The sequence below is a fragment of the Pseudophryne corroboree genome, chromosome 5 (genome assembly GCF_028390025.1).
Source record: "Pseudophryne corroboree isolate aPseCor3 chromosome 5, aPseCor3.hap2, whole genome shotgun sequence".
Classification (NCBI taxonomy): Eukaryota; Metazoa; Chordata; class Amphibia; order Anura; family Myobatrachidae; genus Pseudophryne; species Pseudophryne corroboree.
Window position 1 is genome coordinate 733,294,708 of NC_086448.1, and position 15,737 is coordinate 733,310,444.

Consider the following 15,737-nt stretch of genomic DNA (forward strand, 5'->3'; position numbering starts at 1 on the left):
TTAAGTGGTTAATGAAACTGCAGCAATCACAAAACAGACATAACCTAGCCTGGAAATGATGATACACATTTCTGAATGATGCAAATAATCATTAATGTGTAATTTTAGTCATACTTATTATTGGCACTTACACCTAATCCGTGCTGGGTGTGGCATACATACATTTCAGAGTATGGTGTAACTCTGGCAACACGATCATGGCACCACCAGGCAGTTATCTTCAGGACGAGATCCATTCGACCCAAAATTCCTTCGAGAGACACACGTTTGCTAGAGGGCAGTGCAGTTTGAAAAAAATTGCTACAGTTTATATTCTCTTTATAGTAAGAATTTATTTATAAATTGTTCTTTTCTATGTAAAGGTAAATTACAAAAGCTGTGACATTGCCGTACACCTGCCTCCCCCATATGCTCTATACTTACTTAACAGTGTCAAGTCCAACTGAAGATCATTTAGCAGATTGGACATTTTAAATAAAACAACATGTTCTTGAATTCCTGTGTGGAAGGACAAGCACTTCAAATAAGCAAGACAACTTTTTCAATTGAAAATCTTTAATAACCCCTTCCAACTTGGATAGAGGCTGATTTTATTGTTTATGTGAAGGCATGGGTTAATAAAACTTTGTGTGAAGGCATAAACCACAAAGCATCATAACTTCAATATTGGCAGCTCAAAGACGATTATCATTACTTATACATAGTTGATATTGAACAAATTAAATAGGTGCTGAATGGAAAATATTTTTAGTAGATAGAGACAAACCTTAACTTGGCCTCATTCTGGACTTCTTCTTGTCCTCATTTGCAGAATAACAGGCTGCAGAAGTTTTCTCAAAAGACAGATGGGTCTGTACCCTGTTTCTTTTTGTAATTACATCATAACAGAAATTAGTTACAAACTTTGTTTACCGAGATGCCTCAATTTTCTGATTTTAGTGACTTTATTTGTGTTCTTTGCATAAAAACCAAAAAAACAATTGCCCTACACTTTGCAAGGTGATAAATGGCATGGCCCATAAAGACTGGCTGTTGCCACAGTCTGAACATATACACCTAATGTGTCAAGAAAATGCAAATTGTGAAATTTTTTCTGTTTTTCTTTCTTACTACAGATATGTCCTCATACATCATTGCTGCAGTCACTCCAGACAGCCCCTCTTGGTGCACCAGATCCTACGAGACTCTGCTAGTGTCGGATGTCTTTTTTGATGAATTCAACACAATGCAACTGAGACACAACAAGAGACAGTGATAATTAAATTTAATTAAAATTCAGAGTCTCTTCCTATCAATTGCTTGATGGCATCAAAACACTCGTCCAGTCCCTTATTATCTCTTGTCTCATCTATTGCAACCATCTTCTTTCTGATCTTCCCTCAACTACCAATCTGGTCTTCCCATTAACCTCCCTCTGCTCTGAGCTCTCAAATACTGTAGAGTTAAAGATGCTTCCTTATTATGCAGAATTTAAGTTTCTTCTGAAAATATTAAAAAATTAGGGGGAGATGTACTAAGTCTTGAAAAGTGATAAATTGCATGGTGATAAAGTAACAGCCAATCAGCTTCTAACTGCCATGTTACAGGCTGGGTTTGAAAAATGATAGGAGCTGGTTGGTTGGTACTTTACCACCATGCAATGTATCACTTTTCAAGGCTTAGTACATCTGGCCCTTAGTCTTTATTATTTATTTATCAACAGTTTCTTATATAGCGCAGCAAATTCCGTTGCGCTTTACAATTGGAAATAACAATGATATAACAAAACTGGGTAATAAACAGTCTGTTAGGCGCCGGGGTCCGCTCGTCGGTGCGGCCCGGCGCCTAGCAACCAGGGACGCCGTGCGCGTACAGCCGCCGGCTCCCTGGCAACGCTAGACGCCGGGTGCACGGAGCCGCACGGACCCTAGCAACGGGGACGCCACTGGCGGACCGCGTTCCCCGTTGCTGGGTCCATTTAAATTAATAGGGCACCTGTTTCCTGGCCGTGCAGCAAGGCAGCTGCACGGCATTTAATCCAATCAGCCTCTGAACAGCTGATTGGAGGACTCCCTGTTAAGTACACTTCCTGGGCTTCTCACAGACGCCGGTAATAGCTTCCTGCATGCTGTATCTGTTTGCTGAGAGTGTTTCCAGTCCTGCTGTACCCGGTCGTTCCTGTCCTCAGTTGTCCTGTACTCGGAAGTCGTCATCTGTTCCTGGAGTCCTGACTGAGCACCTTTAAACATCCAGTGGTGTTCGTGAGTCACGGCGTAGCCGTGTGTTGCGGCTTGGCCGCTTTATTACTTATTATTTATCATTTGTGTTCCGGAGCTTTTGCGGTGGATTCCGCTCCCACAGATCCACTCTGGTATCCAGCGGTGCTGGGTAGGAGTAACGGACTAGTGGATTTTGGTTGTCCTTTTATCTGGCGGTTTTTCCGCGCATACTTCTGGTTTGGTTAGTTAGCTTGTTGCCCCTGGCCTGTTGTCAGTCAGAGGTCCTCTTGTCGTCATCCTGCCTCGGATTTCCCTTTGTCTCTCGCTGAGACCGGGGGGCACCGGAGTTGGGCAGACATGGTCCGCCTTTCAGGCGTGGCTGCCAGGGGCTCAAGAAACCATAGTCTCGCAAGGGATTTTCGATAGCACGGGTGAGACAATAGAGTTAGGGCGCCAGGGGCAACTAGTCTTTCTAGCTCACGTAACGAGCATTCCCCTTCCAGTACTCTGGCCATTGTCATTAGATCTCCTCCGGTCAGGAGTACTGGAATCATAACATTATTACCGGCCATACCAAAACTTAAAATTAAACAGGGTTTGATTTTTTCCTTATTCAGTTTTGTAAGAGTTATCGGCCTCATGAATCCCACAGGTTTAGGGCCAAATCCTGGCCAGCTCCTAGTCAGCCAGATTCAAGAACTTACTCAGATGGTTCAGGATCTTTCCCTTCGGGTGAAGTCGCAGGAAGATCTTTTACGAACTTCCCCGAGGGTAGTCCCTGAACCAAAAATGCACTTGCCTGACCGTTTTTCTGGTGATAGGAAGGAGTTTTTTAATTTTAAAGAATCCTGTAAACTTTATTTTCGTTTAAGACCGATCTCCTCAGGTACTGAATCTCAGCGGGTCGGAATTATTATTTCTTTGCTCCAGGGGGATCCTCAGACCTGGGCTTTTGGTTTAAAAGCAGAGGATCCGGCATTGTTGTCAGTAGACGCCTTTTTGGGGTCTTTAGGGCTTTTGTATGATGACCCTGATAGAGAGGCATCCGCTGAGAGTCAGTTACGCGCTCTCAGACAGGGTAGAAATCCTGCAGAGGTTTATTGTACAGAATTTCGCCGTTGGTCGAACGACTGTGGCTGGAATGACCCAGCCCTGCGCAGTCAGTTTCGCCTCGGCTTATCTGAGTCTATAAAAGACAGTCTCCTTCAGTATCCCGCTCCTGAGACTCTCGATAAACTCATGGAGCTTTCTATTAAGATTGATCGTCGTCTCAGAGAGCGGAGGGCTGAAAAAGGAGCACCTGTCAGGTCTACTCCATGTGTATTTTCCATTCCTGAGGACATAGAGGAGCCCATGCAGATGGGTCTCTCTCGGCTGTCTCCAGAAGAAAGAGCCAGAAGGCAAAACTCTGGTCTTTGTTTGTACTGTGGGGGTAAGGGACATTTTGCCCGTAATTGTCCGAACAAGTCGGGAAACGCCTCGACCAAGTGAATTGTGAGGGGGTTCACTTTGGTCTGCAGCTTATCTCCTCGAATAACTCCCTTTTAGTCCCAGCTAAAGTTTCCTTTGGCAGCCTCAGTTCTTCGGTGTCGGCTTTTGTTGACAGTGGAGCTGCAGGGAACTTTATGGACTTAACGTGGGCCAAAGCCTTAGGTATTCCTCAGTTAGCCTTGGGTAGGTGTATCACCATGCATGGTTTAGATGGGAGTCCCTTGTCCAATGGGGTTATTTCCCTCCGTACACCCCCTATACTACTTACGGTAGGAGCTCTTCATTCCGAAAAGATCGAGTTTTTCCTTACCCATTGCCCAGCAGTTCCAGTGGTTCTGGGTCACCCTTGGCTGGCCTTTCATAATCCCATCATTGATTGGCAGTCGGGGGAGATTTCACAATGGGGTACCATCTGTAATAAGGAATGTATTACGTTTCCCGTCAGAATAGCTGCTGCCATTCCCGAACTCATTCCCGTGGAATACCAGGACTTTGTTGATGTGTTTTCCAAGGGCAATGCGGACATTCTGCCTCCCCATCGGCCTTATGATTGTGCTATTGAGCTAATTCCTGGTGCTACATTGCCAAAGGGAAGGTTATATGCATTATCCGGGCCAGAAACTGCGGCCATGAATGAGTATGTTAAGGAGAGCCTAGGGAAAGGATTTATCAGGCCATCTAAATCCCCTTTAAGTGCAGGCTTCTTCTTTGTGGAGAAAAAAGATGGATCACTCAGATCTTGCATTGACTTTAGAGCCCTGAATAAGATCTCAGTTAAAAATACTTACCCTCTGCCGCTGATTTCTGTCCTCTTTGATCAGCTGCGTTCGGCTGTGATTTTTTCTAAAATTGACCTGAGGGGAGCGTATAACCTCATCCGAATCAAGTCGGGAGATGAGTGGAAGACGGCTTTCAGTACTCAGTTGGGTCACTACGAGTATCTGGTGATGCCGTTTGGCTTGTCTAACGCTCCGGCAGTTTTCCAGGATCTCATTAACGATGTGCTCCGTGATTTTCTAGGAAGATTCGTGGTCGTTTACTTAGACGACATCCTGATCTATTCTGACTCAATTGAACAACATGTTACCCAGGTGCGTCAGGTTCTTCAAAAATTACGTGAAAATCACCTATATGCCAAGCTGGAGAAGTGTGAGTTTCATGTCACGGAGGTATCCTTTTTAGGGTACATTATTTCCCCTCGGGGATTCTGTATGGAACCTAAGAAGCTCCAAGCCATCCTTAGTTGGGCGCAACCCACCAACTTAAAAGCAATTCAGCGCTTTTTAGGGTTTGCGAATTATTATAGAAGATTTATTCATTCTTTTTCCGACCTGGTGGCTCCCATTGTGGCACTGACTAAGAAGGGAGCGGATCCTACCAACTGGTCACGTGAAGCTGAATTATCCTTTCAGGCCTTGAAACAAGCTTTTGTCTCAGCTCCAGTCCTCAGACATCCCAACCCAGAATTGCCCTTCATTGTTGAGGTTGATGCCTCGGAGGTTGGAGTGGGGGCTATCCTATCTCAGAAGGATCCGGACTCTCTGGAACTACATCCTTGTGCCTTTATGTCCAGGAAATTCTCATCTGCTGAATCCAACTACGATGTTGGTAACCGGGAGTTACTGGCTATTAAATGGGCTTTCGAGGAGTGGAGGCATTGGCTTGAGGGAGCAACACATACCATTTCAGTATTGACTGACCACAAAAATCTTCAGTACATCGAATCAGCTAAGCGGCTGAATGCCCGGCAGGCTCGTTGGGCTTTATTTTTTACTCGTTTCAAGTTTATTATCACTTTTAGGCCAGGTTCCAAGAATACCAAGGCGGATGCCCTGTCACGCAGTTTTCTTCCAGTTCATAATAACAGTCCTGTTACTCCCATACTTCCGTCTTCAGTCATTTGGGCAGGCCTCACTCAAGATTTGTTTACCCAGTTAAAGCAGCTTCAACATCAAGCTCCTGGAAATACTCCTGCTGGTCGTCTTTACGTCCCTGAGTTTTTGAGAGCTACTGTTTTGACTGAGTTTCATGATAGCAAAGTTGCCGGGCATCCGGGGATCTCTAAGACTTTGGAATTAGTCTCCCGCTCAGTATGGTGGCCTGGTCTTTCTAAAGACATTAAGGAGTTTGTTTTTTCTTGTCAGGTCTGTGCACAGCATAAGGTTCCCCGTTCCTTGCCTATCGGGCAACTTATGCCCTTAAATGTTCCTCTCAGGCCATGGTCTCATATTTCCATGGATTTTGTGGTAGACCTCCCTCTGTCAGCCGGATTCCGAGTCATATGGGTGGTAGTGGACCGTTTTAGCAAGATGGCCCATTTCATTGCTCCTCCCCGACTGCCATCTGCCCAGGGATTGGTTGTTTTGTTTCTCCGCCATGTTTTCAGACTTCATGGGTTGCCCACTGATATTGTTTCTGATCGGGGTCCACAATTCATTGCACAATTCTGGAAGTCTTTTTGTGCCTCATTAAAGATGAAATTGTCTTTAACATCCGGCTATCATCCCCAATCCAACGGGCAGACCGAGCGAGTTAATCAATCATTAAAACAGTATTTGCGTTTGTACTCAGCCAAACTCCAGAATGATTGGTCCGAGTTTCTTCCTTTGGCGGAGTTTGCTTACAACAATTCTTGTCATTCCTCCACTAATGTGTCTCCATTCTTTTCAGTTTTTGGTTTTCACCCCAGAGCTAATTCTTTTTTCCAACATTCCTCTGTTTCCTCGCTAACCTTAACCTCTCATCTCAGAGTCATTTGGAAAAAAGTGCACCTTGCTCTCAGAAAAGCGGCATTTCGAGAGAAAAAGTTTTCTGACAGGCTCCGGCGTCCTTGCACTTTTAAGGTGGGAGACAGGGTATGGTTGTCGACTCGTAACATTAGACTTCGACAAACCTCAGCTAGATTGGGCCCCAAATTTATTGGACCATTTCATATTATTAAAAAAATCAATCCAGTTGCTTTCCAGTTACGTTTACCAAGAGCTCTCCGAATCGGAAATACGTTCCATTGCTCCCTGTTGAAACCATACGTTTCTTCCAGTAGATTTCCTCAGAAGATCTCTCAGGGGAAATCACCAGTAGATGTACAGGGACATCAGGAGTTCTTGGTGGAGAAGGTTCTCGATTCCAAATTGTCCCGGGGTCGGCTTTATTTTCTGGTGCACTGGAAGGGCTATGGTCCAGAGGAAAGGTCTTGGGTCCTGGATAAGGATCTCCATGCCCCGAGGCTCAAGAGGGCATTTTTTCGGGAATTTCCTCGGAAACCTGGCTTTAGGGGTTCCTTGACCCCTCCTCAAGGGGGGGGTACTGTTAGGCGCCGGGGTCCGCTCGTCGGTGCGGCCCGGCGCCTAGCAACCAGGGACGCCGTGCACGTACAGCCGCCGGCTCCCTGGCAATGCTAGACGCCGGGCGCACGGAGCCGCACGGACCCTAGCAACGGGGACGCCACTGGCGGACCGCGTTCCCCGTTGCTGGGTCCATTTAAATTAATAGGGCACCTGTTTCCTGGCCGTGCAGCAAGGCAGCTGCACGGCATTTAATCCAATCAGCCTCTGAACAGCTGATTGGAGGACTCCCTGTTAAGTACACTTCCTGGGCTTCTCACAGACGCCGGTAATAGCTTCCTGCATGCTGTATCTGTTTGCTGAGAGTGTTTCCAGTCCTGCTGTACCCGGTCGTTCCTGTCCTCAGTTGTCCTGTACTTGGAAGTCGTCATCTGTTCCTGGAGTCCTGACTGAGCACCTTTAAACATCCAGTGGTGTTCGTGAGTCACGGCGTAGCCGTGTGTTGCGGCTTGGCCTCTTTATTACTTATTATTTATCATTTGTGTTCCGGAGCTTTTGCGGAGGATTCCGCTCCCACAGATCCACTCTGGTAACCAGCGGTGCTGGGTAGGAGTAACGGACTAGTGGATTTTGGTTGTCCTTTTATCTGGCGGTTTTTCCGCGCATACTTCTGGTTTGGTTAGTTAGCTTGTTGCCCCTGGCCTGTTGTCAGTCAGAGGTTCTCTTGTCGTCATCCTGCCTCGGATTTCCCTTTGTCTCTCGCTGAGACCGGGGGGCACCGGAGTTGGGCAGACATGGTCCGCCTTTCAGGCGTGGCTGCCAGGGGCTCAAGAAACCATAGTCTCGCAAGGGATTTTCGATAGCACGGGTGAGACAATAGAGTTAGGGCGCCAGGGGCAACTAGTCTTTCTAGCTCCCGTAACGAGCATTCCCCTTCCAGTACTCTGGCCATTGTCATTAGATCTCCTCCGGTCAGGAGTACTGGAATCATAACACAGTCATAGAGGTAGGAAGGCCCTGCTCGCAAGCTTACAATCTATAGGGAAATAGGCATGGATACACAAGGATAGGTACTATCTATTGCATAGTTGTCCACCAGATTGCAAAGGTTCTTGGAGGGCTGTATGATATGGTCACAGAGCAATGATGAACCGGGGTCAGGAGGAAGGGAAAGTGAAGAATGAGAAGACATGTGAGGATATATGTGGACTGTGCAGAGTGGATGCAATTTGATAGGAAAGTTTATGAAAGTTATGTGGGCAGTTCTGGAATTTGATACGCTTGCCTGAAGAGGTGAGTTTTCAGGGAACGCTTGAAGGTTTGGAGACTAGAGGAGAGTCTTATTGTGCGTGGTAGGGCATTCCACAGAGTGGATGCAGCCTGAATAAAGTCCTGCAGTCATGAGTGGGAGCGAGTAATGAGTGGATGACAGATGCAGTTACATTTAAAAGCTAAGTACTACATTTTGAAGCAAATAACTGAACCATCCAACTTCCATTTTATTCAATTATCCATATAATTTCCAGCTTCCAATTTATTCATTTATCCATATTAGTTGTTACTAGACTGATCTTTATTTCATGGAGCCCTGTCTTTGCCTTCTCTATTTGCCAATCACTCCACTGTTTCCATATACCCTACATATGCAGTTTAAACTTCTCTCTCTACAGGGCTTGGAGGGGATCTGAAACCATAGTCTGCAGATCCACTCTGTCAGTCCCTCCATTGGTTACCTGTACTCTACCGCATTCAATATAAAATACTTTTACTCACGCACAAGGCCATTAACCAAACTACACCAATGTACATCTCTTCGCTTATCACAAAATATCTCCCAACCCGACCTCTTCGCTCTTCACAAGACCTGCGTCTCTCATTCACACTCATTACTCGCTCCCACCCACGACTGCAGAACTTTCATCGGGCTGCACCCACTCTGTGGAATGCCCTACCACGCACAATAAGACTCTCCTCTAGTCTCCAAACCTTCAAGCGTTCCCTGAAAACTCACCTCTTTAGGCAAGCGTATCAAATTCCAGAACCGCCCACATAACTTTCATAAACCTTCCTATCAAATTGCATCCACTCTGTACAGTCCACACATACCCTCACATGTATTCTCATTCTATGCAATAGATAGCACCTTTCCTTGTGTACATATGCCTATTTCCCTATAGATTGTAAGCTTGTGAGCAAGGCCTTCCTACCTCTATGACTGTTATCACCCAGTTTGTTATTGTTATTTCAAATTGTAAAGCGCAACGGAATTTGCTGCGCTATATAAGAAACTGTTAATAAATAATAATAAATAAATAGTCAAAGTACATTAACTGTGTGCGCAAAAAACATCCCATGCTAACCCCAAGAAAGACGCAAATGTGTCCACTTGGAGACAAATCACTTGCTTGCGGTTGACCCCTGGTGGGTGCTGCAATCTATGCATGTTATTTCAGTGATATTATAAATCAGTCTGCAACAATAAAATATGTTTCCATTCAATCCGTGGATGGCAATAGATGTGTTAATAGATTTGAACTTGATGAATGCTTTCATATGGTCTTTGCATCTTGTTCTGTTTTTTTTTTTTTGTTGTAAATGTGTCTTTATTAGCTAGTAATAACACTGTCCAATCATTTAATGTACAGTATATGTGTTGGCACTGTGCTATTGAGGTGTGCGAAATACAGATACTGTAGGTGAGGTGTGCTGTTGTGGGAGTGTGGGGATACTCCGGTGCCTAAGGAGCTGTGCTACAAACTGGTGAATTTTGTACTCTCAGAGCTGCCTCAATTAGAATTTATTGTCTATATTTACTGTGTACAGTGTAAAATAAAACTGTTACTGTAAATTCTGGATAGTGTATTAGACACTATCGATACAGTATGTACTGGTCAAGTGCAATATAAAATGTTATTCCTTAATAAGAATATAAATAGTACCTTCAAATGTAGACAGATAAAAATCAATAAAAAAAACGGTAATAATAGCAATATATAAAAATAGAGTAGTCTCACATATAAAATATAATGGATATTTTTAAATGAATAATCTAAAGACTCCCAGGGGTATACTACTAAAGTGCAGGTTTTTAGAAGTGGAGATGTTCTCCATGGCAACCAATCAGATTCTACTTATCAAGCACCTTCTACAAGATAATAGCTAGAATCTGATTGGCTGCTATGGGCAACATCTTCTAAAACCCGCATTTTAGTAAATATACCTTCTAGTACTGGTTCACTACATAGAATGGTACATACAATATAAAACATCATATAGTAAATATCCACGGGGTGGGAAGAATCAAATTTGAATAAATTGGTGCTTTCAGGGAGTAGCACTTATTCTACCTGTGGGCCGCGGGTAGAGTTGCCCAGACAAAGTGCAGTACTCACCCTGTTAAATGTGTGCTTGGTGGCAGTGTTACCGGCTCCAATATACGGTTGTTCTTGTTACTTGAGTTATGGTCAAATGTGCGGCTCGAATGCTGCTCCAGTCTCTGGATAGGGAGGCTCTGGGCGTTGCCAGCTTTTGTTGTTAAAGAGGGCTTGCCAGCAAACTGTTACACTCTTCCAGGAGTCACATAGCGCTTAGTGATCCAGTGTGCTGCTTGTATGTCTGGCATTGTGTAGTCCTTTCTCTAATCTGCCAATACTCCTCTCAAATCCATCTCTTATTAACATTCATCTCTGTAATGGAGCTCCTACGTAAGTCTAAGAGGATATCACAGATGGAGGAAATCATGCCTCGTCTGAGGAAGTGTGCAGAGAAGGGAGTGTGCAGATATATTGTTTTAAAGTGGGAAGAGTGGGTGATAGACATTATACAGTGAATCGACAAGGTATTTGATCTGAAAGTTATCAAAGTCTTGGACCCAGATGGAGATGCATTTTGCTGGAGGGCATCCATAGACGCAGAATGTGCTTTATAGGCACTCTCGTATTTATGATGGCTGCAGTGTTTACAGTGCACACGGGCCCCTGAGTCCAGGGGGGCCCACACTGCACATGCTGCACCCATTTTGTTTTGACACTTACCCCTCCGGAAAACCTGCATCGATGGCAAAATCTTGTAGAAATCACTGAGAAACTGGCTGCCACGCCATTTTCCCGGAGATCTGTGCATGCTCATTTGGGTCTGAGCACTCTAGTGCTCAGACTCTCTACAGAGCTGGGCTTCTGCCAGCGTCTGGCAAAGAGGAGGGGGCACGGATTGAGGAGGCTGCACATGGGCCTTTTCCTCTCAAAAAACGTCCCTGTCTACAGGTAATGTGAGTCATACAGTAAGTTAATGTCCATGATAAATTATACCTCCGAGAACCCAGTTGAGCACATTGGGAGGAAGTTGGGATTATCACAAATAGTAAGATTTAACCTTGCACCGGAGTGCATGTCCACTGTACACCCAGGAAGAAAGATGGATAGATAGAGGCAGACACAGGTAAAGACAAACAGACATAGATGTTCTCCCTGTGGGATCAATATGATTTACCAATGGCCGGGATGCTGGCCGTCAGTATTTGGACTGATGGCTTCAGAGAGCTCTCATACATCCAGGAGAAGATGGTGAAGAGGCAACTGGATACTCGAGAGGACAGAGAATGAGAGGTCAGGAGAGGAGAGGTATAGTTGGGCACCATCAGCATAGAGGTGGTATTGAAAGCCAAAGGAGATTATGCATGCACCCAGGGAAGAGGTGTACAGGGAGAACAGAAGGGAGCCCAGGACATAGCCCTGTGGGACACAGACGGGGAAGATGGAAGGGGGTGAGGTAGAACCTGAGGCAGACACTCAGAAGGAGTGGTTAGTGAGCTAAGAGGTGAACCAGGCAAGGACAGTGGTGGAGAGGTTAATAATCTGGAGGGTGTGGGGAGAGGATGAGCTACAGTGTCAAACGCAGCAGAGAGGTCCAGGAGGATGAGCAGAGAGAAGCTACCCCTGGATTTGGCCAAAAGCATGTCACTGGTGACTTTTACAAGTGCAATTTCAGTGGAGTGTAGGGGGCGAAAGCCAGATTAAAAAGGATCAAGGATGGAGTTGTCAGAGGTAGCTAGTGATCCGGCTGTACACCAACCTCTCAAGTATTTTGAAGGCAAATGGGAGTGGTAGCTAGCAGGTGAGGAACGGTCAAGGTTGGATTTTTTAAGAATAGGACAAGACAAGATAAGGCAAGAGCATGTTTGAATGGCGAGGGAGAGATGCCAGTAGACAGTGATAGGTTGAAGAGATGAGCTAGGTGGGAACAGGCAGTGGAGGATAGGGAGCGGAGGAGGCAGAAATGGAGGGTGTCCAGGGGGCAAGTGGAGGGGGGACACGATAAGATGAGGGAGTGGACTTCCTTGTCTGTGGTGGGGCAGAAGGAGCACAAGATGGGATGGCTGGAGGGAGGGGGTGGTGGGAGCAGCGTGCTGATGAGGGGAAACGGGAGGAGATTTCATGAAAGATCGCTTACATTTTGGAAGAATAGAAGGAGGCAAAGTCAGCAGCAGTGAGGGAGGATGGGAGGGGAAGGGGGGGGGGGGTCGAAGGAGAATATTGAAAGTATCAAAGAGGTGGCAGGGACTGGATGACTGAGAAGAGATGAGTGATTGGAAAAAGGATTGCTTGGCGAGGGAAAGGGCAGAGCTGTAGGGAGAGAAAATAAACTTGAAATGAAGGAAGTCCACCAGAGATTGAGATTTCATCCAGAGACGCTCGGTAGTAGGCATTTTTGTAGGAAACAGGTAAGTTTGGAGTGCCACTAGGCCCTGTGGGTTTAAGTGCCCCTAATGCCCAAATCACTTTATTCAGAGAGGCTCAGGCACTTTTGGCCTGCCTAATTGTGACCAGTTGGGATGACCCAGGCTCAGTGCCAAGTCACTTTAATTATGGGGCTTAGACTATAAGCCTGCTTATTAACAGTACTAAATGACCTAGGCCTAGTGCCCAGATCCCTAATCATGTAGGAAGGAGAGGCACTTAAACCCACAGAGAGGCTGCCATGGAGAACTGCATTACCTCTTTTTGCATTTCACCACTTCAGCAATCTCTAGTCCTCAGCCGCATTCTTCTGCTGCTGGCCTGTCCTGACTAACCCCGCCACCTCTTTTTTCAACATCCAGCCGGTGCTGTCTCTTCTCTTATGAGCGTGCCCTCTTTCGGCCTCCTCTGTGGAACTCTTCTTTGGACATCTTCTCCCTCTGACTACCACTGACCTGGCTCTTCCATCAGGCGGCATCTGACGTCAGATGCTGGAGACAGGCATAGCTATGATGCAGTGAGCCATGATTGGCTCACCGCAGCTGTTTCCCATTGGCTGCCTAGCCACAAACCACGATTGACTCACGGGTGTGTCGTATTCAAAAGCCAACCACTACCGCCACTTATTGGCTGCTGGTCCGAAGCCATTGCTGCTTCATTGGCATTGCCCGGCTCTGCTGAATGACCAGTGCTGGAAGCAGACATGATGTCCGAGCGCTGGTCTCTGATGTGCCAGGGGTGAGACACATCTAAACACTTCCACACCCCAAACATTTTGTAAAGCTCTAATTGCAGCCGCCAAAGGTTCTATTATAAGGGCAAACACCAGTGAAGACAGCGGACATCCTTGATTCACTGCCTTGTGTATGCTAATGAGCTGTGAGAAATCTATCCTTATACTAGCTCCTGGGTCAGTATACAGAATAGGCATTTACACAATGACATCTTTTTATATAATGTTATAAATCTTGACAGAGTAAACATATCATTTTTAAAAAAATGTTTTAGTCCTATGATACCAGTGGCTTAATTCATGTTTGTATGGATTGCACATCCTCAAGGAAGCAACTGTGCAATTCTGTGTAATTAAAATTCTAATGCAGCAGGAGGCGTCTGTAGGAGATAGATGCTCTCGGCATGTAATTGCAAGGTCGAAGTGCTGCATCTGAAGACGCATCCTCGGATCACCATCACAACCTTCACGACACGCAATATTTTTAGGCATTGGTCAGCCTGCTTAAATTGAAGCTTATTCAGGCTGGCTGTCCAATTCGGACACCCGGGTCCAGTAAGTCTGTGTATGACGACAAAGACCCTGGACCTGTCTTAGCTTCAAAACGGGGACAACACCACCTGTTTTGTAGAACAGTGCTGTGTGTCATCCCAACTCCACCCCAAAATGCCGCAACATGTTAATCATGCTGTAGCGGACAGAGGGCTGCGAGTGATATCACAAAACTACCTGCGCAGACCCCACACCATCAGATTTGTACTTAAACCATCGGGTTTATGTACAAATCTGAAATAGGCCCAATGGAAAGAGAAAATGGATTGCATACAAGAGTTATTTTAAAACAGAAGCTGGGTACCTCTTTGTATTTCAGTGGGATGCGGACATGTGACCACCGCTCAGGATCCCAGTAGTCACCACGCTGACGCCAGGATCCCGAGTGATCAAACACTTGACAGTCGGCATGCGTAGCAAGCCCGCAAGTGCCTCTATTGCGCTCGCCCCACCCCGCCGCCAGCATTCTGCGGTCTGGATCCCGGGGTCGGTATGCTGACCTCTGGGATCACCACTGCCGGTCTCGCAGCCCCAACCCATTTCAGGGAGATAATCTATTTAAAGAAGATGATACCATGAAAATATCAAGGATAGCTGATGCAAACAAACATGTTAATAAAAGATAAGAACAAGTGTAAAAATAACGTGTACGAGCAAATATAGATTAAAGAATGAAGAAATGGTGAATAAAGGAGGAAGGACAGATTAAAGGAGAAAAAGAAGTCCATTTTAGGAATGAATATAATCTCTGCTGTGTAAGAAATGCATGCACTCCGCTGCCAACAAAACATTTTTCATCATACAATATAATGCTTGCATGCCTTTTTTACAGCCTATACAAACAGAAAATACAATACATTAATCTTTCTATATTATAATTATTGTTGTTATAGATTTTAAATCTGCAGTGCATTAAGCTGATTACCATTTTATTAATTTAGGTAACTAACATTCTGAATCCAGATATACACTATCTGCATTAATGAAGTTCCTTGTATACCGGTACATTTTCTGTATAATTATCTAACCGTCATGATAGAATGACAACAACGTGCAATACAGTTATATTGTTATGAACAGAACTTTTTGGAACTTATGACAGCTTCTCAGTAGTACAGATGTGTCCTCCTTCATCGTTGCCACAGTCATGTTAAACAGCCCTTCTGGTCGCTCCTAGTCGTAAACGTGTTTATTAACACCGGATGTCTTTTTGGGCATTTTCCCTAAAAAAATGCATCTTATTCACATGGCTAGTAATATTCCAACCCCATCGCTCCTATTATAAGGAGGTAGGGTTGGAATATTACTGTCCCAATTCTTTACATACACATTGGAAGTTCAATCTATCAGGCTTTACAGTCCTTTCTCTCTGCATGTTGCAGCTATCTACCACCCACCTGGGCAACCCAAACAATTTCTGAAAGATTTCTCTCCTAGCTTCCTCACTTCCTATCCTCTGACATCGCCACCATCATCATGGGTGATTTCAATATTGCGATTGATAGTCTGAAATCTGCTGCTCATGCCTCCAATCTACTCTTTCCAACCTCCTCTCTCGGCCTCTCCCAATGGACTGACTCCGCTACTCATCAGGTGGGTCACTGCCTTGATCTTGTATTCACCAGACTATGCTCAGTTTCTGAATTCACTGACACTCCTTTCCCTCTCTCAGATCACAACCTTATAACTTGCATGCTCTCCTCATTTGCTTCAAAGTAATTATCACTGAAGTCCTCCAATCCAC

At 45.3% G+C, this 15,737-nt stretch overlaps 1 long non-coding RNA gene across 1 annotated transcript in view; it reads right to left on the reverse strand.

Annotated features, from left to right (window-relative positions):
• Positions 1 to 632: 632 nt before the first annotated feature.
• The window catches only part of LOC134929394 (uncharacterized), a 38,068-nt gene continuing 22,963 nt past the window's right edge, over positions 633 to 15,737 (reverse strand). The window contains exon 3 of the long non-coding RNA XR_010178535.1: positions 633 to 1,231. This is a non-coding gene — a long non-coding RNA (uncharacterized LOC134929394). The remainder of the gene's footprint in view (positions 1,232 to 15,737) is intronic.